General features: G+C 40.3%; 1 protein-coding gene and 1 pseudogene across 4 annotated transcripts in view; both read left to right on the forward strand.

The window, feature by feature from the left end:
• Nucleotides 1–12914: 12914 nt before the first annotated feature.
• Nucleotides 12915–25633, forward strand: part of TRMT9B (tRNA methyltransferase 9B (putative)) — a 65751-nt gene continuing 53032 nt past the window's right edge. For 3 of the 4 annotated variants that reach the window (XM_067722095.1, XM_067722098.1, XM_067722097.1), the window contains exon 1: nucleotides 13620–13997. The gene's annotated coding sequence lies outside the window, so the exon portion shown is untranslated. Of the gene's footprint in view, nucleotides 13052–13619; nucleotides 13998–25633 lie in introns of those variants that run through there. The other variant, XM_067722096.1, reaches the window with a different exon arrangement.
• Nucleotides 23739–25632, forward strand: LOC137216204 (regulatory solute carrier protein family 1 member 1-like; annotated as a pseudogene).

Genomic DNA, 25633 nt, shown 5'->3' on the forward strand with positions numbered 1-25633 from the left:
GGATGCAGCAAAAGCAGTTCTAAGAGGGAAGTTTGTAGCAATACAATCCTACCTTATGAAACAAGAAACATCTCAAATAAACAACCTAACCTTACACCTAAAGTAATTAGAGAAAGAGGAACAAAAATCCCCAAAGTTAGCAGAAGGAAAGAAAACATAACGATCAGATTAGAAATAAATGAAAAAGAATTGAAGGAAATGATAGCAAAGATCAATAAAACTAAAAGCTGGTTCTTTGAGAAGATAAACAAAATTGATAAACCATTAGCCACACTCATCAAGAAAAAAAGGGAGAAGACTCAAATCAATAGAATTAGAAATGAAAAAGGAGAAGTAACAAGTGACACTGCAGAAATACAAAGGATCATGAGAGATTACTACAAGCAACTCTATGCCAATAAAATGGACAACCTGGAAGAAATGGACAAATTCTTAGAAATGCACAACCTTCCGAGTCTGAACCAGGAAGAAATAGAAAATATGAACAGACCAATCACAAGCACTGAAATTGAAACGGTGATTAAAAATCTTCCAACAAACAAAAGCCCAGGACCAGATGACTTCACAGGTGAATTTATCAAACATTTAGGGAAGAAAGAGCTAACAACTAACCTTCTCAAACTCTTCCAAAATATAGCAGAGGGAGGAACACTCTGAAACTCATTCTACGAGGCCACCATCACCCTGATACCAAAACCAGACAAAGATGTCACAAAGAAAGAAAACTACAGGCCAATATCACTGATGAACATACATGCAAAAATCCTCACCAAAATACTAGCAAACAGAATCCAACAGCACATTAAAAGGATCATGCACCATGATCAAGATCAATAATGATCACCATGATCATTATTCCAGGAATGCAAGGATTCTTCAATATATGCAAATCAATCAATGTGATACACCATATTAACAAATTGAAGGAGAAAAACCGTATGATCATCTCAATAGATGCAGAGAAAGCTTTTGACAAAATTCAACACCCATTTATGATAAAAACCCTCCAGAAAGTAGGCATAGACTACTTTCCTCAGCATAATAAAGGCCATATATGACAAACCCACAGCCAACATCGTCCTCAATGGTGAAAAACTGAAACCATTTCCACTAAGATCAGGAACAAGACAAGGTTGCCCACTCTCACAACTATTATTCAACATAGTTTTGGAAGTTTTAGCCACAGCAATCAGAGAAGAAAAAGAAATAAAAGGAATCCAAATCGGAAAAGAAGAAGTAAAGTTGTCACTGTTTGCAGATGACATGATACTATACATAGAGAATCCTAAAGATGCCACCAGAAAACTACTAAAGCTAATCGATGAATTTGGTAAAGTAGCAGGATACAAAACTAATGCACAGAAATCTCTAGCATTCCTATACACTAATGATGAAAAACCTGAAAGAGAAATTAAGGAAACACTCCCATTTACCACTGAAACAAAAAGAATAAAATATCTAGGAATAAACCTACCTCAGGAGACAAAAGACCTGTATGCATAAAATTATAAGACACTGATGAAAGAAATTAAAGATGATACAAATAGATGGAGAGATATACCATGTTCTTGGATTGGAAGAATCCACATTGTGAAAATGACTCTCCTACCCAAAGCAATCTACACATTCAGTGCAATCCCTATCAAACTACCACTGGCATTTTTCACAGAACTAGAACAAAAAATTTCACAATTTGTATGGAAACGCAAAAGACCCTGAATAGCCAAAGCAATCTTGAGAATGAAAAACGGAGCTGGAGGAATCAGGCTCCCTGACTTCAGATGATACTACAAAGCTACAGTAATCAAGACAGTATGGTACTGGCACAAAAACAGAAATATAGATCAATGGAACAGGAGAGAAAGCCCAGAGATAAACCCACACACATATGGTCACCTTATCTTTGATAAAGGAGGAAGGAACGTACAGTGGAGAAAAGACAGCCTCTTCAATATGTGGTGCCAGGAAAACTGGACAGCTACATGTAAAAGAATGAGATTAGATCACTCCCTAACACCATACACAAAAATAAGCTCAAAATGGATTAATGACCTAAATGTAAGGCCAGAAACTATCAAACTTAGAGGAAAACATAGGCAGAACAGTCTATGACATAAATCACAGCAAGATCCTTTTTGACCCATCTCCTAGAGAAATGGAAATAAAAATAAACAAATGGGACCTAATGAAACTTCAAAGCTTTTGTACAGCAAAGGAAACCATAAACAAGACCAAAAGACAACCCTCAGAATGGGAGAAAATATTTGCAAATGAAGTAACTGACAAAGGATTAATCCCCAAAATTTACAAGCAGCTCATGCAGCTCAATATCAAAAAAACCAACAACCCAATCCAAAAATGGGCAGAAGACCTAAATAGACATTTCTCCAAAGAAGATATAGAGACTGCCAACAAACACATGAAGGAATGCTCAACATCATTAATCATTAGAGAAATGCAAATCAAAAGTAGAATGAGATATCATCTCCCACCAGTCAGAATGGCCATCATCAAAAAATCTGCAAACAATAAATGCTGGAGAGGGTGTAGAGAAAACGGAACCCTCTTGCACTGTTAGTGGGAATGTAAATTGATACAGCCACTATGGAGAACAGTATGGAGGTTCCTTAAAAAACTAAAAATAGAACTACCATACGACCCAGCAATCCCACTACTGGGCATATACCCTGAGAAAACCATAATTCAAAAAGAGTCATGTGCCACAATGTTCATTGCAGCTCTATTTAAAATAGCCAGGACATGGAAGCAACCTAAGTGTCCATGAACAGATGAATGGATAAAGAAGTTGTGGCACATATATGCAATGGAGTATTACTCAGCCATAAAAAGAAAGGAAATTGAGTTATTTGTAATGAGGTGGATGGACCTAGAGTCTGTCATACAGAGTGAAGTAAGTCAGAAAGTGAAAAACAAATACAATATGCTAACACATATATATGGAATCTAAGAAAAAAGAAAAAGTTCATGAAGAACCTAGGGGTAAGATGGGAATAAAGACACAGATCTACTAGAGAATGGACCTGAGGATATGGGGAGGGGGAAGGGTAAGCTGTGACAAAGTGAGAGAGTGGCATGGACATATATAAACTACCAAATATAAAATGGATGGCTAGTGGGAAGCAGCCGCATAGCACAGGGAGATCAGCTCGGTGCTTTGTGACCACCTAGAGGGGTGGGATAGGGAGGTTGGGAGGGAGGGAGATGCAAGAGGGAAGAGATATGGGGACATATGTATATGTATAACTGATTCACTTTGTTATAAAGCAGAAACTAACACACCATTGTAAAGCAATTATACTCCAATAAAGATGTTAAAAAAAAAAAGAATACTGTCGTTAAAGTTAGAACGAAATCATTTCAAATCGCAGCCCCATCATTTATTGGCTTTGAGCAAGTTATTTAACTTCCTTTAAGCTCAGTTTCCCCATTTGTTAAAAAAAAGGATAATAATTATGCTGCCTTGGGCTCTCCTGAGGACTATGTGAGTTAATGCATTGTTGTACTTTGTCCAACACCTGGCACATGATAAATATCTTTAAAATTAATTTTTATGATTATGTTAAAATCAGTGTTTTGGGAGATTACTTAATAACATGATATGTTGCACAAAGATACAATTTAAAATAAAAATGAATATAATATCCCAATTTTGATTTTAAAAGTATTAAACAGATGGACTCACACAGGCAGACAGGAAGGAAATGCACCAAAATGTGAACAGTAGTGTCTTTCAGTGGTTGTTATGGGTTTTTTTCCATTTTCATGCAATTCTGAATTCTCAGATGTTTTTAGAGTAAACATTTATTTCTTTCATACACACTCTATTATCTCAAAAATTCCTTCCATCTCTTAAACTTTATATGCACACATAACTGTTTTATTAACATGATGTGATTCTTTTATGTTATTTTCTCATGAAATCAAGAAAACTTCTTGGAGGAAATTCCTTGCTTTACTCCTGTGTTAGAATAATCGGCCAGTAACGTTAAAATTTAACCTGCTGAGAAGCAAATGGTTTCTGCTCCTAGATTTTTTCTCTTTCAGTCAATAGTAAAGAGCTAAAATAGCTTTTCAAATCCTTGTTTTTCCCCTTCTTTCTCTAACATGCACCTGGGTCCGGAATGTTGGATTAATTCCAAATAATTTCTAAGATAAAAATTTCCCTAACAGTTGAACATGACAATCAGAGACATAGAACTCCAAGCAATTTCAGACTTTCTTTAAAGCTGGAGCTAAAATATACTGAGTTTTTACATATGCTGTAGTTTATAAATTTAGGTGTAAATTGAATTTTTGAAAAAAAAACTTCATTTTTTTTTTTCCATGTGAGATGGCTTTCTCTCTTGCACGAACATTTCTTCAGTCAAGTTAGCCCGTGGGTAAAGAAAATTCTTTTAACCTGGACTCAGTTTGGATATAGGAAAACTGTGCTTGGCATTTCTCTTAAATTGTTCTCTTCAGGTTAGACTGATTTGAGTTCCGATCAGATAAAACAGAGCTCACAAGGGATGGCTACGTATATTACATTACCCTTGCCTGTATGTGGCCAGAATAGTAAGTGCAGAAAAGCCTTGGCCTTCAGGAATGTAAGAGCCACTGTCCAAAATGATGGACGAGTTTGCTTCTGCAATAACAGAAAATGTTCGGGCCAAGGGCCTTCCCACCTGTCTGCCCCTTGGCAATGACTTCAACCTCTGGGCCAGTTCACTTGCAATCTTTCCCTTACGAAGGCATTTTCTTTATTTTGTTATTCTTGTTAGGTGATGACTGTTCATTTTGCTATTAGACAACAAACAAAACAAAAACAAAATAATCTGCAAAAACCAAAATACCTTTTTCTGGCCTTTTTGTTCAATTGGATTTTTTAATCACCTCCCTACTCATTAACTTTATTTTATTTCCTTTTCTTCTTTCACATTAAATAGGAAAAAGGAAGTACAAATTCCAGGTCAGCAGGTATGAGCACAGTCTTACGTCTCAAGCCAAGGATGCTGTTTTCCCTGATTATCTGTACACAGAATCCTCATGGTCGTTGAGGCATATTCCCTGCTCTGGTCTCGGCCAAATGCCTTGAATAATGGAAGGAAACCGATCTTTGCAACTCTTCCCCATGTTAGTTTATATCTTTGCTTGACTACTATTTCCAAACTTAACCAGTTTCTTGATGAAACTAACTAGAGAAGGAAGGAGAAACCGGAGTGGCAAAGGCTATGTGGTGGAAATATCCGCCTCATTCTTTGTCCAAATGCCTGAAGAGACTTTGTGTTCTGCTGTTTCTCAACACCCATTGTCGACACCGCATCAAAGAATCCCAGCTCTGGAAGGGACTTTGAGATGTCTCGGAAGCATGAGCTCCCCTCTGATGTATGGATTCCTTCTGCAAGGATCAGCAATAAGTAAGCTGGCCTCTTCGTCTGCCTGTCCAGAGACAAAGATTTGTACCTGTTGAAGGAGCCAGCCCGGCTTCCAGGCAGCTCAAACTTTAAAACCTCTTGTTCTTATTAAGTCTAAATGTGCTTCCCCGTAATTCGCCTTCGCTGGTCCGAGTCTGCCCTCTGGAGCCTCTCAGAATAAGTCTCCTTCCTCTTCCATCTTGCAAGTTCTTCCTAAATTCTCCACTAGCTTCCATAGAAGCTAGTACCAGTTATTAACTCCACATCCAATCCTTTGAAATCCAGCTTGGAAAACAGGAAGCTCCTACTCAACCTTTAGATAATAAATGGGTAAGATAAACAAGGCACCAAATCCCCCTCTATATTTTACAACTTTCTAGATCCAGGCAAAAATGCTTACAGTTTGTTTTAAGAACTGTAAGGGACCTCAGTGATCTGAGGTCTAACTCAATTCTCTGAATTTTCAGGCGAGTAATCTAAGATCCAGAGATCTTGGTTGAGATTGGGGTCAAAGAACTCTGGTTATCGTAATTCTGGTGGTAGGACTGTAGGAGCGCAGTACTGTCTTGCTTGTTCTCAGAATATAAACACTGTACACTGACAATTACAAATAGTTTTCCAACAGAATTTTCTTATGGCGCAGTTTTCTGAAGCTATTTTACAGTAAGTTAACTTCTAGTAACATATATTAGTACCTAATTTTAATTACTATTCTAGTCTAAATAAAAAAAAAAATTTTACCTCGCCCGAAGTTCCAAAAATATTGTCAGAGAAAAATAAAACCACTTCAAAATTCACCTTCCATTTTCCCCAGAATATCAAATCTCTAGGAACTACATATACACACATAAGTGCGCACATAAGCACGTGCACACACACACAATGAATCTACTTCTCCATTCTTCTTAGAGCTGACTTTCATATAAACTCAAGATCACCATTAACAATAGGTAGATGTAATCAAGATGCTTACCCAGGGAGCTGATGATATTTGACGGTACCTAACAAAACGTGATGTAAATACAACAAGTAATTTAAGCACAATACAAGATGGGGCACATATGGCTGTGTCTTTGACAAAGCCATGAACAGCTTTCAGGTTTGGAAATGCTATGGTAATTGTGACTTCTATATTTAAAACAACTGGACTTACACTGCTGCACTTGAGTACTTAAAATAATATTAAAGGAAAGGAACAAGAGGGCCTTCCACATGTTGATATGGCTTCTCACACACTTGATCGGTAACAGCAGGGATGCCAGATCAATAAAATCCATGAGGACAGAGTTGTGGCTACAAATAGGGATATGCCATGCTCTGAAACTACACACAGTCCCTTTCTCCTTAAAAATATACAGAAGAACGTAAAAGTGAAAATTCCATTACCCAGAGGGAACCACTGTTAACATTTTGGTATACTTGTCCAGTATTTTTCCTGCACATATATGTGAATATATAATTTACCTAACCTAAAATCTTTTCTATGCTGTTTCACTTAACATTCTATTGTATTTCCAGGTCACTAAATTATCTTCAAAATCATGCCTCTGTATTTTTCTACATTCTAGATGTTCTACTTTTTATACGACACATTTTCTGTTGCTGGAATTTCTTTTTTACAGTCTTCCTTTTCCTACCATGAAAATAAGGTCACTTTCTCACTCGCTATCCATTTGAAGCTGAAAACAAACAACACATACAGAAAAAAAAAAAAATCAGACCTGAGTTTCTGTGTCTGAGAGTGCTTCTTGAAAAAGCATTATATAATAGCACTGCAAAAAAGTAGAGATAAAATAAACCAGGAGATATGTGTCACTTATTGCTCCAGCAAGAAGCTGACTCCAAAAAAATGACAGGATCACAAACAGAAGATGATGAAAGAGCAACATGGCAGAAATGAAGAGAAAAGGGACGCAGAAACAATACTCACACAGCTACAGAGATGAAGAGGAAGTAGGAAAAGGACACAGAGGATGTCTGGAGGACGACACAGCTTCCGGTGGGGCAGAAAAAACAAGGCTGTCTTACATCTTCAGCAAACGTTATGAACTATATGGAAGAGGGCTAAAGGGCTGGTACTGCTGAGAAGAGCAAATTATTAGCGTGTATAAGAGCTTCTGCCATAAAGAGTGTTCTTGATAATGCTACTGGGATAACACGAATTCACATGTTGCCATGCTGGCAAAGAAAACAGGATGCTTTTCGAAACAGATGATCCATGGATTTGTGGTAATGGAGCAAAAGCCAACAGCTTAAGTGGCAGTGGGTTATCCTCAGCATTTGTCATGTATTTTATTCAATACTATGTAATATAGAAAAGTATCATGTCACTTACTTGTCGGAAGTAGATGCCTGTGTTCCTTCAACAAAAACTTTTTGAACACCTCCCTATGTACATACAGCTCTGGGCTAGACTTTGAGGATGAATCCTACTGCTGGTTCCCGGGAGGAGACAGATGGGACACGTGAACTCTCATGACATTCTGCACCTTTCCTCCCAGATACTTGCTTCAGTTTGAAATTACACATTTTATTTGTGATATCTGTGATTATTTGATTAATGTCTGTCATCTCACTAGACCATAAGTTCCATGAGGGTAGGAATTTTATCTGTTTTGCTCACCACTGTTTTCCTAGCACAGTGCCCGGCATATGACAGATGTTCAATGAATACTTGTTGAAAAAAATGAATAAATACTTCAAAAAGTTAGTATTAGGTTTTATAAGAGGCACATAGATAAAGACTGCTAAAGTCTCTGGACAGAGTGATTTGGTTTTAGATAAAAGCTAAAAGGTTTTAAAGAAGACATGGTTTTGAAAGTCAGGAGACCAAATTAAACAATTATTATAATCATCTAGGTGAGAAGTAACAGGACATAAACGACTTAAGTAGAAACAATTAGAAGGGAGAGAAGTAGGTAAATAAAAGCATTACAAAGATCAAATTGGCAGATGGTGGCTGCCAGTGGGATACGAAGGGCCAGGAGAAGCAAAGAGTTTGAGGATGCAGCAGGTGACTGGGAGGATGGGATTCATAGAGAAATGCAAAGAGCAGCTCGATTAGGTCCATGGAGAGCACAGGACCTCAGATCCAAATGTACTGAGGTCACTCTGAAGGGGACGTCAAGCAAGCTGCCAGCAACATGGGTCGGAGGTTTACGAGAAGACCAACTCAGAAACACAGAGTTTTGAAACATCTTCACAGAGATTCTGCTTGCAGTCATAAAGGTGGATGAGGCTGTCTGGGGAAAGATCATGGAGAGAGAAAAGCAGAGAACCAAGGAGAGGTGCTTGAGAAATGTTGAGATCTTTGGTGGGGTTATTTTTTTACGTAGTTCAGGAAGACAGAGAGGCCCATAAAACTCTATCAGATAAGAAACCATCTTATCTTCCATGTTGGGAAATTCACTATTTACCCCCAAAGGAGTCCTTCTGGGCTTCATAGGTCTGGAGAATACCAGTTCCATGGATAAAAGAAACAGCACCAGACTCTCTGGAAACAAAGTGGTTGAAGAAGTGAAGGATTTAGGACTTAAGTGGACAGCATATTGGACCCCAGCCCTTGCACACCCCCAGATGCTAAGCAAAGCTTCTGGTCAGCACTCCTGTTTCCAAGATGTGCTGATTTATATTATCAACAGCTGTGAGCTCTTTGACCCCCCCAGCCCAGTCTGACTGGTTTGTTGTGGGAAACCCTTTGAAACCAAAGAGGTCACAAAGCTTGAGCCTTGTCTATCCCTGTTCTCAGACTGCTTTGTCTCCAGTCTCCTCCGGTGATCTTTCTGACAGTGCCTCACAATTTCTTCCTGTAATCTGTGGCTAATCTCGCCTCAGTTTACCATTCCACCGGTGGAGAGATCCCACTTTCTTATGCACCAAGATAGTATCATGCTAAACGAGTTAAAATCACTCAAAAATATGGAATGACTTTGAAAGGAGGAAAAATGTGGGTAAATACATGGCAATATTTTTAAAGTCTGCATTGCAGTAGTAATAGGTAAGCACCCAACATGGTTAATAGCCAGTACTTAGATCGAGGCCTTGTATGAAGTAGATGGTCGAGGTTGAACTGAATGGAATAGTTATATAAGCATCGTAGCAATACATGTGAATTCATTAATTAAGATACGTGCATTAGCCTCAAAGTGCCAAGAATTGTGATAGAAAATGAGGACAAAATAAATAAGATAATGGTCAGAAGCTCTAGAAAAATAGCTTACATGAATTTCTTGCCTTAATTTAAGAAACCAGAGCTGTGGAGCTTAGGGCTGCAGAAGCTAGAAAAATCTCATGATTCTCCTTGGGCCTGGAGAGGTAGGTTGGGGTCGGGGGCTCTGTATCCTATTCTATGGCATTCGTGGTATTTAATAAGCAACGGAGAACTGGTCATGGATGTCAAGCAGAAGGGACATGAAGTAATTTGGTTTTAGTAGTTATTCATTACATGTTTTTTTCATATTTCCATTAAACAAATGGTTAAAAATCATAGGTGCTAAATTTTGCATATAATTTTCATAATGGTTCAGGGGAAAAATGTGTTTTTTTAAAATTTATTTTACTTAAAAAAAGTCAATTGGAAAATGTGATTTGACTTGTAGAAATTTATTTGCAGATAACATGTCTGTTTTTATCGGGAGGAGAGAAGCCCACTAAAAGGGCAGAGCCACGGGCAGGACAGCTGTAGCTCCACTTCCTGTCATGGCAGTGTTACGGGCACTGTATGTTATCACACAGTGGTGTTCTTTCAGGTTATAAAGACAGAAGCAGGTTATCTACATTGCTTTATTATGAAGCTCACGAAGTAACGAAGAACAAGCAATAGTCTCTGCAGTCATAAGCAACTCAGAAGGTTCTGGAAGGTCAGAAAGGAAACAGTAGCCCCAGGTAGTACAGTAGGGTGAGCTCTTCAGCGTCAAGGCATCCATTGCTCCTACAGTGTGACTCAGTCATGCAAGTGGCTCTGTTTAACTCTGTCTTCGCTTCTTCTGAGGCTGTGAACAGAGTGGTTACCAACCCAGGCCCTGGAACACTCACTGCCTGGGTTTAAATCCAGGCCTTGCCTCTAAGGCTCTTGGGAAAAGATCTGATTGGGTCTGTCTCGTCATCTACAATACAGCACATACCTATACGGCATCGTTCTCCAGCCGCAGCCTTGTGGGTCACAGGACAAACTAGAGAGCTCCCTCAGGTGGGCATGAATCCTTGTCTGAGTTAGTCACATGATGGAAAGTATGGCAACCTCTGTGTAAGGAACCACTGTGGCTGCCTTTCTCAAAATGGGCAGAGCAGGTACTCAGAGGACCATGGCCTGCCATCTGCTCCTCAAGAAGTGCACGCTAGACGCAGAGTTAACTAATACAGGAACTGAGTTAATGAAGCAGTTGAATAATATTAATAAAATAATATAATATATAGTATTATATAATGTAATTATTATATCAATATAACACAATATTATATACAACATATATAATATGTTGCTATTACAATATATAATAATATAACATTGTTTAATAATATATTATTAGTTAATAATATATATCATAATATATTGTAATATATATTAATAATAAAGGCACTTAGTTAACTAAGCAATGTAAAATGAAGTTAAGTGTGAGTTTAGGAAGAAACAGGAGAACACTTGTTCCACAGTGGTCTAATTTCTGTTGAGACTATGGCCACCACAATTCATAATTCACTGTAAGAGAAAAACTATTACTTCTGTAGAGACTCCACTAATTAATAACAATCTTATAGATGGTAACACTGGCATACTTGTATTGTTTCCTTTTTTTTCCATACAAACTTTCCATTCTAACAAGCTGGGTTAAGAAACGTCATAGGATTGGTTATATCCACCTGAGACATAATAATATTTTTCATGAAAAATGTCAAGCATCACAAATAAGGAGATAATAACACGATACCCCGCAGCATCAGTGACTGCCAATGTTTGGCAGTCATATTTTATCTATGTCTTTCCCCCCGAAACCTTTTGCTGAGAGCTGAAAGTGAAATTCTCATGTACAAAATAATAATAATAATAGTAAGTGTTAAAAAGGTCCTGCTTCAAAGAGGGAGTGCTTTGCTTCTGGTAGCGTGCACATTTTCTCTGTAGCACACTTTTCTTTCTCGTCCCTCAGCCATTACTCAAATTCTGTCAGTGGCCATGGAAATGCCTCTTATAATGGCCTCAAATAGAATAATCTATTTTTCTCCCTGCCTCCCAACACGGAAATGGTAACTCATGTTCACAGACCTCTAGGGATTCCACAGATCTGCTTTAGCTAGTCTGTGAAACCCCAGAAAATGTATGCAAATATTTTTACATTCTTTTTTTTTTTAATATAGGAAAGTTCCAAAGCTTCTATCAGGTTCTCACATGGGCCTATTACCTACAAAAGGTTAAGAACCTCTGCCTCTGCCATATCTTGAAAGCATAGCAAACATACTTTCTCATTTCCATTCCTTAGCCAGTTCTGTGTATCAAAATCCTGCACCTGTTGCCTCCTTCAGGATGCCTCCCCTGACTTCGTCACCTATAACTGATTTCCCACATGTTTTCCTGCAGGATTCAAGCCAGGGCTCTTTCACATTTATCACATTCTGTTGAGGTCCTATTCACTGGACAAGTATTTTCTTAGGCACCTGCTATGTGGCAGCCACTGTATTACACTTATTTAGGTGTGCTTTGCCTCCTACCGCACTGTTAGAAGAGCACAAGCAACATCCCAGTATCCAGTATGGAGTCTGCGTCCAAGGAAATAGTGTAGCTCTAATTCCACTGAATGGAAGCAAAAATGAGCAGTGGCACTTCTGTGTGCTGGCATTCAGCTCAAGAAGAACATGTATCACCAGGCTCATGATTTTTTTCCCTTTCAAATGCAAAACGAAACGTTTATATAAAAAGGAAATGTCAATTTGATTATCCTTGGGCATTAAGATAGAGATGCCGAAGCAAAGGTTCCCTCCCCTACCCGGATATAGTGTGGCACTAGAAAACTATTCCAGAATCGCGAACTATATATGCTGATCCCCACCGCCCTCTTGGTAGCGCCTTAAATAGCATCACCGGTATCTATATGAGACATGTAGTTGGGTCCCCACAAAAAACTATGCCTGGAAGTACATCTCCACCCATCCACCCCGACCCCGGAGTCGGGAGGGTCAAGCTCAAACACAAAGAGGGTCAGAACAGTTACTAAACATGTTAACTTTCCCGTATTGGGTACGCGCCTTTTTTTTTTTTTTTTAAGTCATACGCCTCTTAAAATTACTGAGCTGTTTGATAACAGAGGTTGAAGACGACCAGTCTAAGGACCTGGCAGAAAATAGTTAACCCTATTGCTACAGACGCGGAGGGTGGGGGAGGGGAAATCTGTCTCCAGCTTTCGGCAGATACTTCCAACCTAAGTTCCATCCCTTCTTCTGACGGGTCTAGTTTAGAAAAATTCTTAACAAATTACGCAGGCCGTTTGAGCGAAAACATCGGAAAGTCTGACCAGTGGCACCTGGGACTTAACCCCTTTGATCGTCGGTTTTCCCATGTACCCACTGGGGGCCTTTCCGTGGCAGAAGGTGTTTGCCAGGATCAAATGAGAGAAGACGCGCTGAAACGTCACGCTGTTGTCACCCAGGTACGGCGTTGCTGCGCTCCAGGTGTGCTCGCCTCGGCGTCCTCTCCCACGTAGGACGGGCCACGCCGGGAGGCACAGACGAGAGGAGCGCGGGGAGCGGGCAGGAAGGTCACCCCGATCCCCAGGCCGGGCGGCGCGGCAGAGCCTCACTTCCCGGGCACGTTCGGGCGGGGCACTCCCAGGGGACCGGGCAGGCAGGCGGCACTCCCCGGGCTCCGCTCGGCGCCCGCCGCGCCTGCGAGGCTGGCCGCCCTCCCGGCCCGGAGGCGCCGCTGGCCTGGGTCCCCGGGCCGCCGGAGCCCGAGCGCAGCCCCCAGAGGTGAGGGCGGGTCAGGAAGGCGGGCACGGCGATGGGGGCGGGGAGCTGCGCCGCCGGGGCCGCGGGCGGTCGCCCGGAGGCCCCCGAGCCCGGGGAAGCCCGCACCCGGGCCGCGGCGGGAGGAGGCACTGGCGGAGGAGCGGCCCCCAGGCTCTGCCCGAGGCCTCCGGGGGCCGCGCAGCAACTTCTCTTTGGAAGCCCTGGGGGCGCGCGCGCGCGCTCCCACTCGGGCACGCGCGTCCCCGGCGCCCCGCTCCCCCGCGCGCGCTCCGTCTATTTTTTCCCATCGCTTTCATTCTCACACTCTGAAGTAGGTCACCGGGTGGAAGTTACAGCCGGTACAGACCCCGGCTTTGATGCGAAGGCAGATTTTCTCCCCCGGCCTCGGGCGGGGGGGATGCACTGCAACTATTCGGTTCCGTAGAGCTGCCCGCCCCCATACCTTGCAGCCAGCGCCGGCGACCGTGGCGTTGACAATGGTCCGCAGAGCGGAGCGGCGGGAAGCCTCTTTTCCACCCTAGTTCGGCCGGCCCTGCGCCTGCCCCTGCCCCGCGGACCGGGAGGAGGGGGCGCGACAGGTCGCCTCCCGCGCTCTCCGGCGTCCGCGTCCCGGGTCTGACCGCCTGGGTGAGTGCCTGCTCTTCCGCTGTCATTCCAGTGGCCGAGGGTAATATGTTTACCTTGAAAACTTAGACGTGATCCGAACAGCCAGCCGAGCCTGGCGTGCAGTAAGGGACTGCGGGGATGTGCTTCAGATGTTACACCGGATAAATCAGAACCCAGAGCTGTAGGGGACATGTAGTGTCTAAAGGTGAAAATGAATTTGTGTTTTCCTGGAGTACACGTGTATCTTTCCCTTTAGAAGCTATCACTTGGGAATTGATTTTTAACTAGCAGGAGGCGATGAACTAAGATAACTTGAAGCCAGAAAGTCTGTCAGAATATTTTTTAGTTGATTTGGAAGAACTTAACTGAAATAGCCCAAGCTAATGTCAAAAATACAGTCTAAGAAGGAATATCAAAATGCGATGGTAGGATTTGTATAATATTTGCTGTGTCCTTATGTATCATCTGGCTTCTCTGTGATAAATGTTATAAGCATGGGATGCTTTAGGTAGAAAGAGGGTAAGGTTGTGAACACCTCCATGCAAAGCTTTTTATGGGTTGGTCTGCATGCATTTAAGTGTACACTGAACATTTCCTGTGGGCAAAGAGCTAGAATGTGACTATATCATTTTGAGGTTAAGGTTATTAGCAATAATACAGGTAACAGTTGGCTTTTAACCCCTTGTTTCAGGAGCTGAAGTACTATTGTTCACGTGACTCATCAGCATAGCGAATCCTTGACTAATGAATGGTTAATCTGTTTTGAAGTTGAGGAAGAGAGAACTGTAGGTTCTTCTGTCCTTGTTGGCCGGCTGAAAATGCAGATAAAGGACTCTCCAGGGATGGTGAGGGATGCTCTAGAGTAGCTCAGAGGGGAAGAGCATTTGGAGAGAATGAAAGTGACTCCCTGATGGCCACTGACTGCCCGTAACTTCTTTTAAAGTGGACCCTGACAGGTTGAAAAGGATCTACCTCCTCACTAAGGAAAACTGCTCCAGAGAACTGCTTTCTTAATGCATTTGGTAGGATTTGAGAGGGGAGCTGTCTACAGACGTTTCTCTTAATTCAAAAGAAATCCTTTTTCTAGAAAGATTCAATTACTGTAATGATGTTCTTTGGAAATAATTTGTCCTTTTGTGTGTTTGTCATCATATAGCAAGAGCACCAAGGTAGTTCAAAGGTTTTAGTAAAATTTTACTTACCAGAGGGATGGGAAATGGAAAATGCTATGTCTTCATGGTTAACTCTGCATTAAAATGGAGGGGCGGGGTGGGGGGCTTCCCAATACATCTTATATCTCTGTGTATGTATCGCGATATCTTCTAAAGCCAAATCCTACTGGGGATTAAGAGGGCTGTAAAGAAGGTATTAATACTTTCAGTATTCCTGATAGGTGGATATGTGAATACTTATATGCGTTCCACTTGTAATGAATTAATGTAATTGTAATGAATGACATATCTTAAATGGGAACTGAGCTCTCACTGTGATTTAGCCCTTGGTATGATGAATTGTTGCGATCAGGCTGTCAGCACTTCTCTGTGCAATCTTATGTTTTTACTCGTAGATAAATTAGGAAGGGTTTTGAGGAGAGTGGCAGGAAAGGATGAAGGTACTGGTGATTTATTTAAGGGCAGACGGAAGGAACTAAATATGGAGGCTGATTCTGGCATACCTTGGTCACTGGTTGCTGGTCAGGCTCACAGTATGGTGGTGCTAAATGACCAGTTGAATGTCCCTCAGTCTGTGTGATTCTCTTCTCTTGATGTCATCAGACAGTACATAGCCTGGACCTCTAGCTAAGATGTATGCAAAAGGAGTGACACCATTCACTTTGGGTACTCACTTCCCATCCAGAGAAACTTCTAACCACTTGGAGTTTGAGCTCCATTACCTGGACTGAATCCCAGCTCTGAGCCATTTCCTCATCTGTGAAATGGGAATAATGATACTTCCTAACTAAGGTGGCTGTCAGGAGCAAATGGAGCATTTTACTTGGGGTAAAATGCACATTGTGAGTGGTCTTACAACAAAGAGAAATACTATGACTTAAATATCATCTCCTAGGGGCTGCGGAGGGGTTGCTGTGTAATTGATGGTAGAATTGAATATCTGGGTGAGTGGCTCATTCCACTGTCCTGGTATACTTAGTATACTCTCATAGAATATAGTATAGAGCACACTAGACTCTTAGTAATCAGTGTTTTTTGGGAGTTAGAGGCTCATACTGTGAAACTTGCATCTTCTCCCCCATGCACAGGCCTTTGGCTTACCTAGGTGAAAGAAGTTACCTGTGGTGGCTTTTGGAGATAATGATGAGATCGAAGGAGATGACCCATTGAAATTCTCAAATCAAATTTAAACCTTTAATTAATTAGTTTCTCTTAATGCCATTAGAAGTGTGGCCCTCATAAAATGATAACAGTCTGTAGTTTCCCCCTGGACAGTTATATATTTAGAAATGGAGTATTTGGACTTTGGGGCTGAAGCAGCAATATGATTCATGCAGGTTTTAATCATTCAGCACCCCAAGGCGCCATGCTAAGCCTTCAGAATGCAAGAAAAGCAGACCTGACCCCTCCTGGAAGCATGTCTGCTGGTAATACACAGGTAAACCTGTCATTATAACTGTGCTAAGTGCTATGCAGGAAACATGTCAAAGGCAGAGATGGGGAATTTGACCTGTGGAGGGAGGGGGTCGTGAAGGAAGGTCTTTGGGGAAGGAAGAGCATTTAATGCCCAGTGAACAGCACCTGCAGAGACTCTGCACACGGTGCAGGTTCCCTGACTGGGGAGGACGGTAGAGAGAACAGGTATCTTTGAACTGGCCCCCTAGGGCCATCATTGCCGAAGTCTGGAGGTTGGGATTCAGAGCCACCACCTGAGCTGCTGACATCAAGAGCACACTCTTTGAGCTGTGTTCCAGTGATCAGAGAAGCTGCTACAATGCGCCACTAGTAACGGAACATGGTTACCAACGTCAAAAACAAGATAGCAAACATCTTCCTTAGACACCTGGCTTCTCATTCAGCTCCTCTCACTGGCAGAACCTAAGCTGTGCCCAGGACCCTAGCTGCAAGGGACTCTGGGAAATGTGGTTTATGGCTTTCCAGCCTCAGAGATAGAGGAAGGCACACTTGAAGGAGACCAGAATGAATGCTGAGTGACACTCCATGTCTAACGCTTATTGAAAACGTATTTCATCAGAGCTAGAATATTTCATTCAAAGCAGGTACATGACATATTGTAAGAATCAAAAAAGGATCCAGTTGCTAACCAATTTGCATTTCAATCAGATGGATGTTATAGTCATTACTGGAAAATTGCTGGAAAAAGCATCAAGCAAGTAAATCACTAAAAATTACCAAGCGCCCACCTCTGCCTATGGTGGTTCTATCTGAATGTGAAATAATGTTCCTTTGTTTTGGTTTAATAATCAAAGTAAAATATTGGGAAAATGATTTTTAAAAGGTCCTCCCCGCCAAAGTCCCAGATAGCCTATACGTTTAATGAATAGCAATACAAAGGAAGAACCAAGGTCTGATCATGGAAATAATAGCTCCTGGCAGGCTGGTTCTTTCATTAGATGAACTATGTGTGTATCTGTGTTTGTACTGAATCCTTCTTTGCTCTGGAACTTTAATGGTGCTTTTTTTAAGGATTAAAAAGATAGAAATGTCCTGTTAATTGGAGATTAAAAAAGAGTATGCTTGAATTCACTTTAATCACTTATTTCATGCTCTAGAGCTTGTCAGATGTTTTTTCAAACTACTAAAGTAAATATGATCTTTACAATTTCTAAGTAACACATTATCATTTATTTTTACTCAAGAATTACATGAGCACATCTAGGAATTAGTCTTGATTACTGAATGAAATCATTTTATATTTGCCTCTGATATTTGGAGATAGAAAATGAGAGAAAAGTACCTGAGGCAAATGGAGTTATTTAGTGAATTTGTCAGTCTAATACATATATAATTTTTAAGTGATTTTCATGTTTCAGAAAATGAGAGTTCATTCAGGTATCTTCTCTGATAGGTGATGAAAGCATTTAAATGCAAAACTACAAATGTTGCCTGGGGTAAACCACACTATAATATGAAGAGTATGTTCTTTGGGGTCCAGTGGTGACACCAAGAGTTTAGCCACTCTGCCCAAGCCACCAAAAATAAACATATCAAAATAAAAACAGTACTCTTCCTCTGTAAATGCAGCTTCAGGACAAATCCACTCTCTTCCATACTGAGCCCCCAACTGAACCCCACCTAAATTGTATTCTCAGGAAGGAACTGCTTGAATCGAACCTTAATCTGATTAACTGCAGGGAAAAGTAAGTAGTATTCATCTTTCTATGTTACAGTAACACACAAATGACCTAATTCCAGCTTCTTTCCCCTCCCACAGTTTTTCTCTTTCATTCATATTTGAGTAAACATTCAAGAGAAAAACCTGGATTTTTCCTCCCTGTGGGTTACAAGCATGATGAGTTCTTGTCTTCAGCTATATGGAGCTTAAAGCTTATCCAGCTTTGTAGGATACAACTCCTTTTATGGATTGAAAATCAAAATGATCTTTTGATTTGCCAAGTGTATTATAAAGTAGAACATCCAAATCTGAAATCACTCTCTGGTTAGATTAATGATGTGCCACACTGAACTGGGGATGTGGATAGAGAGAGCATGGGCTTTCTGTACATTTTTTAAAGCAAAATTTGAGGACTAGTATTTGAACATCATTGAATGATTTGTTTATTCACTGACTCTGAAGTGGATATTAAGCACCTTTGTGTACCAGGATTGGTACTAGGTGCTAAAGATATATGGTTCTACCTTTGGGAGACTGATGCTCTGGGGGAGATAGCAATCAAGGGGTATAGTAATATGGTACTCTTATAAGAGTATGGAGAACGGTGGCTTTCTTAAAGAGAAAGAGGTGTATTTTCTCATGGTGTGGTGAAAGGTGGAGTTAACTGAACCATAAACATATTTCTGACTTCAAAGAATATCTACTGATATTTTTAAAAGAAAACAACAAGAAGTCAGCCAAGAGAGAGACAAAAAAAATGGCAGCTATCTAGGACCATGTCTTTTATCTGTTCCCTTTAACCCACAGAAATCAAAGTAAGTGAGCTTGTCAAGAGTTAGAAGGTTTCACCAAAGCATACAACAATACATTAAACGTATCATACCATGATCAAGTGGGATTTATTTCATGGATGCAAGGATGGTTCAATATTGGCAAATCATTCAACATGATACACCACATTAACAACGTGAAAGACAAAAACCATATAATAGTCTCAATAGATGCATAAAAATCATTTGACAAGATTCAAAACCCATTTATGATAAATACTCTCAATAAAATGGGTATAGAAAGCATATGTCTCAACATAAAAAGGCATTATATAACAAACTCACAGCTAACATCATACTCAGTAGTGAAAAACTAAAAGCTTTCCCCTCTAAGATCAGGAACAATACAAGGATGCCCACACTCACCACTCCTGCTCAACATAGTACTGGAGAGCAATTAGGCAAGAAAAAGAAATAAAATGTATACAAACTGGAATGGAAGAACTGTCACTATTTGCAGATGACATGATTTTATGTATAGAAAACCCCAATGACCCCACCAAAAAACTATTAGAAATAATTATTAGAAGTTAAGTTGCAGGATACAAAGTCAATATACAAAAATATGTTGCATTTCTATACACTAACAACAAACTAGCAGAAAGAGAAATTAAGAAAACAATCCCATTTACAATCACAACAAAAAGAATAATATACCTAGGAATAAATTTAACCAAGGAAGTGAAAGACCTGTACACTGAAAACTGTAAGACATTTTTGAAAGAAATCAAAGAAGACACAAAGAAATTGAAATATATTCCATGCTCATGTACTGGAAGAATTAACATTGTTAAAACATCCATATTACCTAAAGCAATCTACAGATTAAGTGCAATCCCTATCAAAATTCCAACAATATTCTTCACAGAAATAGAGCCAAAAAATCCTAAAATTTATATGGAGCCACAAAAGAGCCCAAATAGCCAATCCTGAGAAAAAAGAACAAAGCTGGAGGCGTCATACTCCCTGATTTAAAATTATACTATAGGGCTTCCCTGGTGACACAGTGGTTAAGAATCTGCCTGCCAATGCAGGGGACACGGGTTTGAGCCCCGGTCTGGGAAGATCCCACATGCCGCGGAGCAACTAAGCCCATGCGCCACAACTACTGAGCCTGTGCTCTAGAGCCCGTGACCCACAACTCCTGAAGCCCGTGCAACACAACGAAGAGTAGCCCCCGCTTGCCGCAACTAGAGAAAGCCTGCGCACAGCAACAAAGACCCAACGCAGCCAAAAATAAATAAATTAATTAAAAAAATAAATAAATAAAATAAAATTCTACTATAAAACCATACTAATCAAAACAGCATGTTATTGGCAGAAAAATAGACACACAGATCAATGGGACAGAATTGAGAGCCCAAAAATAAACCCACGCATGTATGGACAATTAATTTATGGCAAAGGAGCAAAGAACATACAAGGAGAAAGGATAGTCTCTTCAATAAATGTTCTTGGAAAAACTGGACAGCCACATGAAAAAGAATGAAACTAGATTATTGTCTTATACCATACACAAAAATATCAACTCAAAATGGATTAAACACTTGAATTTAAGACCTGAAACCAGTACACTCTTTGACATTGGTCTTAGCAATGTCTTTCTGGATATGTCTCCTCAGGCAAGGGAAACAAAATCAAAAATTAAACAAATGGGACTACATCAAACTAAAAACCCTCTTCACAGCAAAAGGAAACCATTAACAAAATGAAAAGACAACCTACCAAACGGGAGAAGATATTTGCAAATCATATACCCAATAAGGGGTTAATATCGAAACTATATGAAAAACATACAACTCAACAACAGAAACCCAAATAACCCAATTAAAACATGGGCAGAGGAGCTGAATAGACATTTTCCCAGAGAAGACATACAGATGGCCAACAGGCACATGAAAAGATGTCCAACATCACTAATTATTAGAGACATGCAAATCAAAGCCACAGTGAGATATCACTCCACACCCATTAGAATGGCTATTATCAAAAAGGCAAGAAATAACAAGTATTGGAAAGGATGTGGAGAAAAGGGAGCCCTCATATTCTATTGGTGGGACTGTAAATTGGTGCAACCAATCTGAAGATTCCTCAAAAACTTAAGAATAGAACTACCATATGATCCAGCAATTCCACTCCTGGATATTTATCTGAAGACAAGAAAACACTAATTCAAAAAGATACATACAGCCCCATGTTCACTGCAGTATTATTTACAATAGCCAAGATATGGAAACAAAGTGCCCATTGATGGATGGATAAAGAAGATGTGGTTTATGTACACAACGGAATATCACTCAGCCCTAAAAAGATGAAATCTTGCCATTTACTACAACATGGATGGATCTTAAAGGTATTATGGTAAGTGAAATAAGTTAGATGGAGAAAGACAAATACCGTATAATTTCACTCTTATGTGGAATATAGAACAAAACAAAATAAGCGAACAAACCAAAAGAACACAAACAAAGGGATACAGAGAACACAGCAGTGGTTATGGGATGGGAGGAGGGCAAAATGGGTAGAAGGATCAACTGTACAGTGACAGAAGCTAAACTTTTGGGGGTGAGCACACCGTAGTGTACACAGAAGTCAAAATATAATGTGGTACACATGAAACTTATGTAATGTTATAAACCAACATTACCTCAATTTTTAGAAAAAGCCAAAGAAAGAGGGGTTTGGTGTTTAAAGAAGTAAGGAGTTTGTAAGAAAAGAGGACTGCTTTTGGTATTTGGTCAGTGTTCAACAAGTCATCAATAATTTTTTTTTAAATGTTAAGGGTGGAAGTAAGGAAAGGGGGGCCTCAGTCTGATCAAGGATTTCAATCCTATGACCACAAGAAATTTAATTCAATTCCAAGAACTGGCCTGGAGGCAGATTTTATGCCAGAGCCTCTAGATGACAGCTCAGCCTGGCTGATGTCTTGATTTCAGTCTCGTCAGAGTCTGAGCAGAAGACTCATCCATGTCATGCCAAACGTCTAAGCAACAGAATTGTGAGCAAACGAGTGTTGTTTTAAGTTTAAAAATAAAAATAAAAAAGATCGGATATGTTTTCCGGGACATCGAGCTTGTAATTAGAGTAATTCTAGAAAATGCGGGCACATTCTAAATGTTAAGACATTTGCCAATGAAGATGACAGTGCAATGATTCATGCAATTATGAAACAGATCCAGCGTGATCATGTGACTTATTGTTCAACCTGGGACACTTTTGAGAGGGAAAAGGGTGCTACAGGCCGACCTTGTTTTATTGCACTTCATTTTATTGCACTTTGCAGGTTTTGTGTTCTTTACAGTTTGAAGGTCTGTGGCAGCCCTGCACTGAGCAAGTCTATCAGTGCCATTTCTCCAACAGCATTTGTTCACTTTATGCCTTTGTGTCACATTTTGATAATTCTCACAATATTTCAAACTTTTTCATTATTATTATATTTGCTGTGGTGATGTGTGATCAGTGATCTTTGATGTTACTCTTGCAAAAAGATAAGACTCGCTGAAGGCTCAGATGATGGTTGGCATTTTTTAGCAATAAAGTATTTTCTAATTAAGGTATGTACATTTTTGAAATATATACTGCTATTGCACACTTAATAGACTGCAGTATATTGCAAACATAACTTTTATTGTACTAGGAAACCAAAAAATTCATGTGATTCACTTTATTGCAATATTTGCTTTATTGCGGTGGTCTGGAACCGAACCCACAATATCTTCAAGGTCTGCCTGTATTAATGATTGCCCTGGGGAAAAGAAGCACAAGTGGGCACTGCCCCAGCAAACCAGGACTTACGGTCACCCAAGATTAAGGTGCTAGTTGTGTTGTATTACTGCCTTAATTGTAATATTGATTTTTTTAAAACTATGGTAAAATATACATAACATAAAACTTACCATTTTAACCATTTTTAAGTGTATAGTTCAGTGGCATTAAGTACATTCATACCGTTGTGCAACCATCACCATCATTCATCTCCAGAACATTTATCATTTTTCAAAGCTGAAATTATACCTATTAAACAGTAACTCCCCACTCACCTCTCCTCCCAGCTCCTGGCAACCACCATTCCTACTTCCTGTCTCTATGAATTTGACTCCTCTAGGGACATTATATTACTGGAATCACACAGTATTTGTCCTTTTGTGACTGGCTTATTTCACTTAGCAAAATGTCCTCAAAGTTCACCCATGTTGTAGCATGTATCCGAGTTTTACTTCTTTTTAAGGCTGAATAGTATTCTTCTGTATGTATATACACATTATGTTTATCCGTTCATTACTAAATGGATACTTGAGTTGCTTCTGCCTTTGGCAATTGTGAATAATGCTGCTGTGAACATGGCTGCACAAATTTCTCTACGAGCCCTTGCTTTCAATTCTTTGGGGTATATACCCACCATATTGATTTTTAAATGAAGTTAAATGGAGGGAAAAAAGAACATTATTTCCTCTCAGGATCCTTTCTGGTTATACTCCTTCAGCATAATACTCTGTCAGGCTGAAGTCCAGCTATGCCTCTGCAGAATTCATCAGAAAAAGGAATTTGAGATAATCTAAACAAGCTGCCTGCTGGAAAAAACACCCAGGGTCTCAAATTCCACCGTCACACAAGAAAGGAAGCTAGCTTTTCTGTCACAACTACCATAATGCATTGACCACAGATGTCTCTAAGTGAAAAGGCCTGGCATCTAGAATGTCAGAGTTGGAGTCACATGAATAGCCTCCAGCAGCACAAAGAACTAGGGGATCAACAGCATGAGATCGAACAGAATTGGTCCACGTGACCAAAAACATAACACAGGGGACAGTGAACTTCCTGGAAACAGGCAACAGAACCAACAACCATCTGTTGGCTTGGAAGCTGAGATAAAAGGAGATGGGCTACAGTCATCGGCTGTGGACCTTCCACATACAGAGAAAAATATTCTTCCTTTGGCTGTGGAAGTAGATATCAATGTCAAGAACACCGGTGCACCCAAAACTTAGATAATCCCTTTATGGAAATAGATGCATTAAAATATGACCCTTCATTTGAAATTTTAGGTAATTTTATTCCCATTACAGATTTATAGCCCTGGAAAGTTACACCGACATATCTGCAACAAATAAGGAACTGCTGCATTTGCTGGATGGGAACTGCTCCCTCTCTTTAAATCTCAGTGGCAGATACCAGCCTTCTGTGGAGTCAACAAAGGAATCTCGTTCATCTCTAACAGCAGCCTTGAAGAAACTTAATAAACTTTTGGTAATGAGTGGTAACTGAGCTTCAGAAAATACATCTGTATGTAGAAGTTATCTGCCAGCCAGAGATGATAGCTGAGAGCCCAACAGGTGTTAAGGATGTTGAGAAAAGCAGACCCAAAGTGAGTATCTCATGGGTGCTGAAAATGAACAGCGTTCACAAGTCTGCTCTCATTAGACCACACCTGTATCGGCGAGCACTGAAAAATTAACAGGCAGGGGCTTCCCTGGTGGCGCAGTGGTTGAGAATCTGCCTGCTAATGCAGGGGACACGGGTTCAAGCCCTGGTCTGGGAGGATCCCACATGCCGCGGAGCAACTAGGCCCGTGAGCCACAACTACTGAGCCTGCGCGTCTGGAGCCTGTGCTCCACAACAGGAGAGGCCGCAATAGTGAGAGGCCCGCACGCCACGATGAAGAGTGGCCCCCACTTGCCACAACTAGAGAAAGCCCTCGCACAGAAACGAAGACCCAACACAGCAAAAATAAATAAATAAATAAACTCCTACCCCCAACATCTTAAAAAAAAAAAAAATTAACAGGCAAATCCACACAAAAACCTGCATGTGCATGTTTATAACACAAACATCCCAAATTTGCAAATAACCAAGATGTCCTTCAGTAGGTGAATGGATAAACTGTCTGTCCATACAATGGAATATTATTCCATGATGAAAATATCTATGGAGCCACAAGAAGACATGGAGGAACCTTAAGTGCATAATTGCTAAGTCAATAAACCAGTCTGAAAAGGCTAAATACTGTATAATTCCAGTTATATGACATCTGGATAGGCAAAACTACAGAGACAGTAAAAAGATCAGTGGTTGCCAGGGGTTTTGGGGGTGGGGGAGAGGAGATCAATAAGTGGACACAGGAGATTTTTAGGGCAGTGAAGCTATTCTGCATGGTATGTGGGTGATTGTGGATACGTGACATTTTGCATTTGGCAAAACCCATAAAACTGTATAGTACAAATTATGAACTCTACTATATACTATGAACATTTATTAATAATAATGTACCAATTTTAGTTCATCAGTTGTAACCAATGTTCCACATCAATGCAAGATGTTAATTTTAAGATTACCTACATATTTTTAAAAAATTAATAGGCACTTCATGTGCTAGAGTAGAAAATGTTAACTTCAGGGGTCCAGGTGATGGCATGTCAGGTGGGAGGGAACATGGCTCCAACTCAGGGAAATTACTAAACAACAGCAGTTCTGTCATTCTAATCCCAGCTGAAACATTTCACAAGCTGCACTTACCTTAGG

Source organism: Pseudorca crassidens, chromosome 21, assembly GCF_039906515.1.
Source record: "Pseudorca crassidens isolate mPseCra1 chromosome 21, mPseCra1.hap1, whole genome shotgun sequence".
NCBI lineage: Eukaryota > Metazoa > Chordata > Mammalia > Artiodactyla > Delphinidae > Pseudorca > Pseudorca crassidens.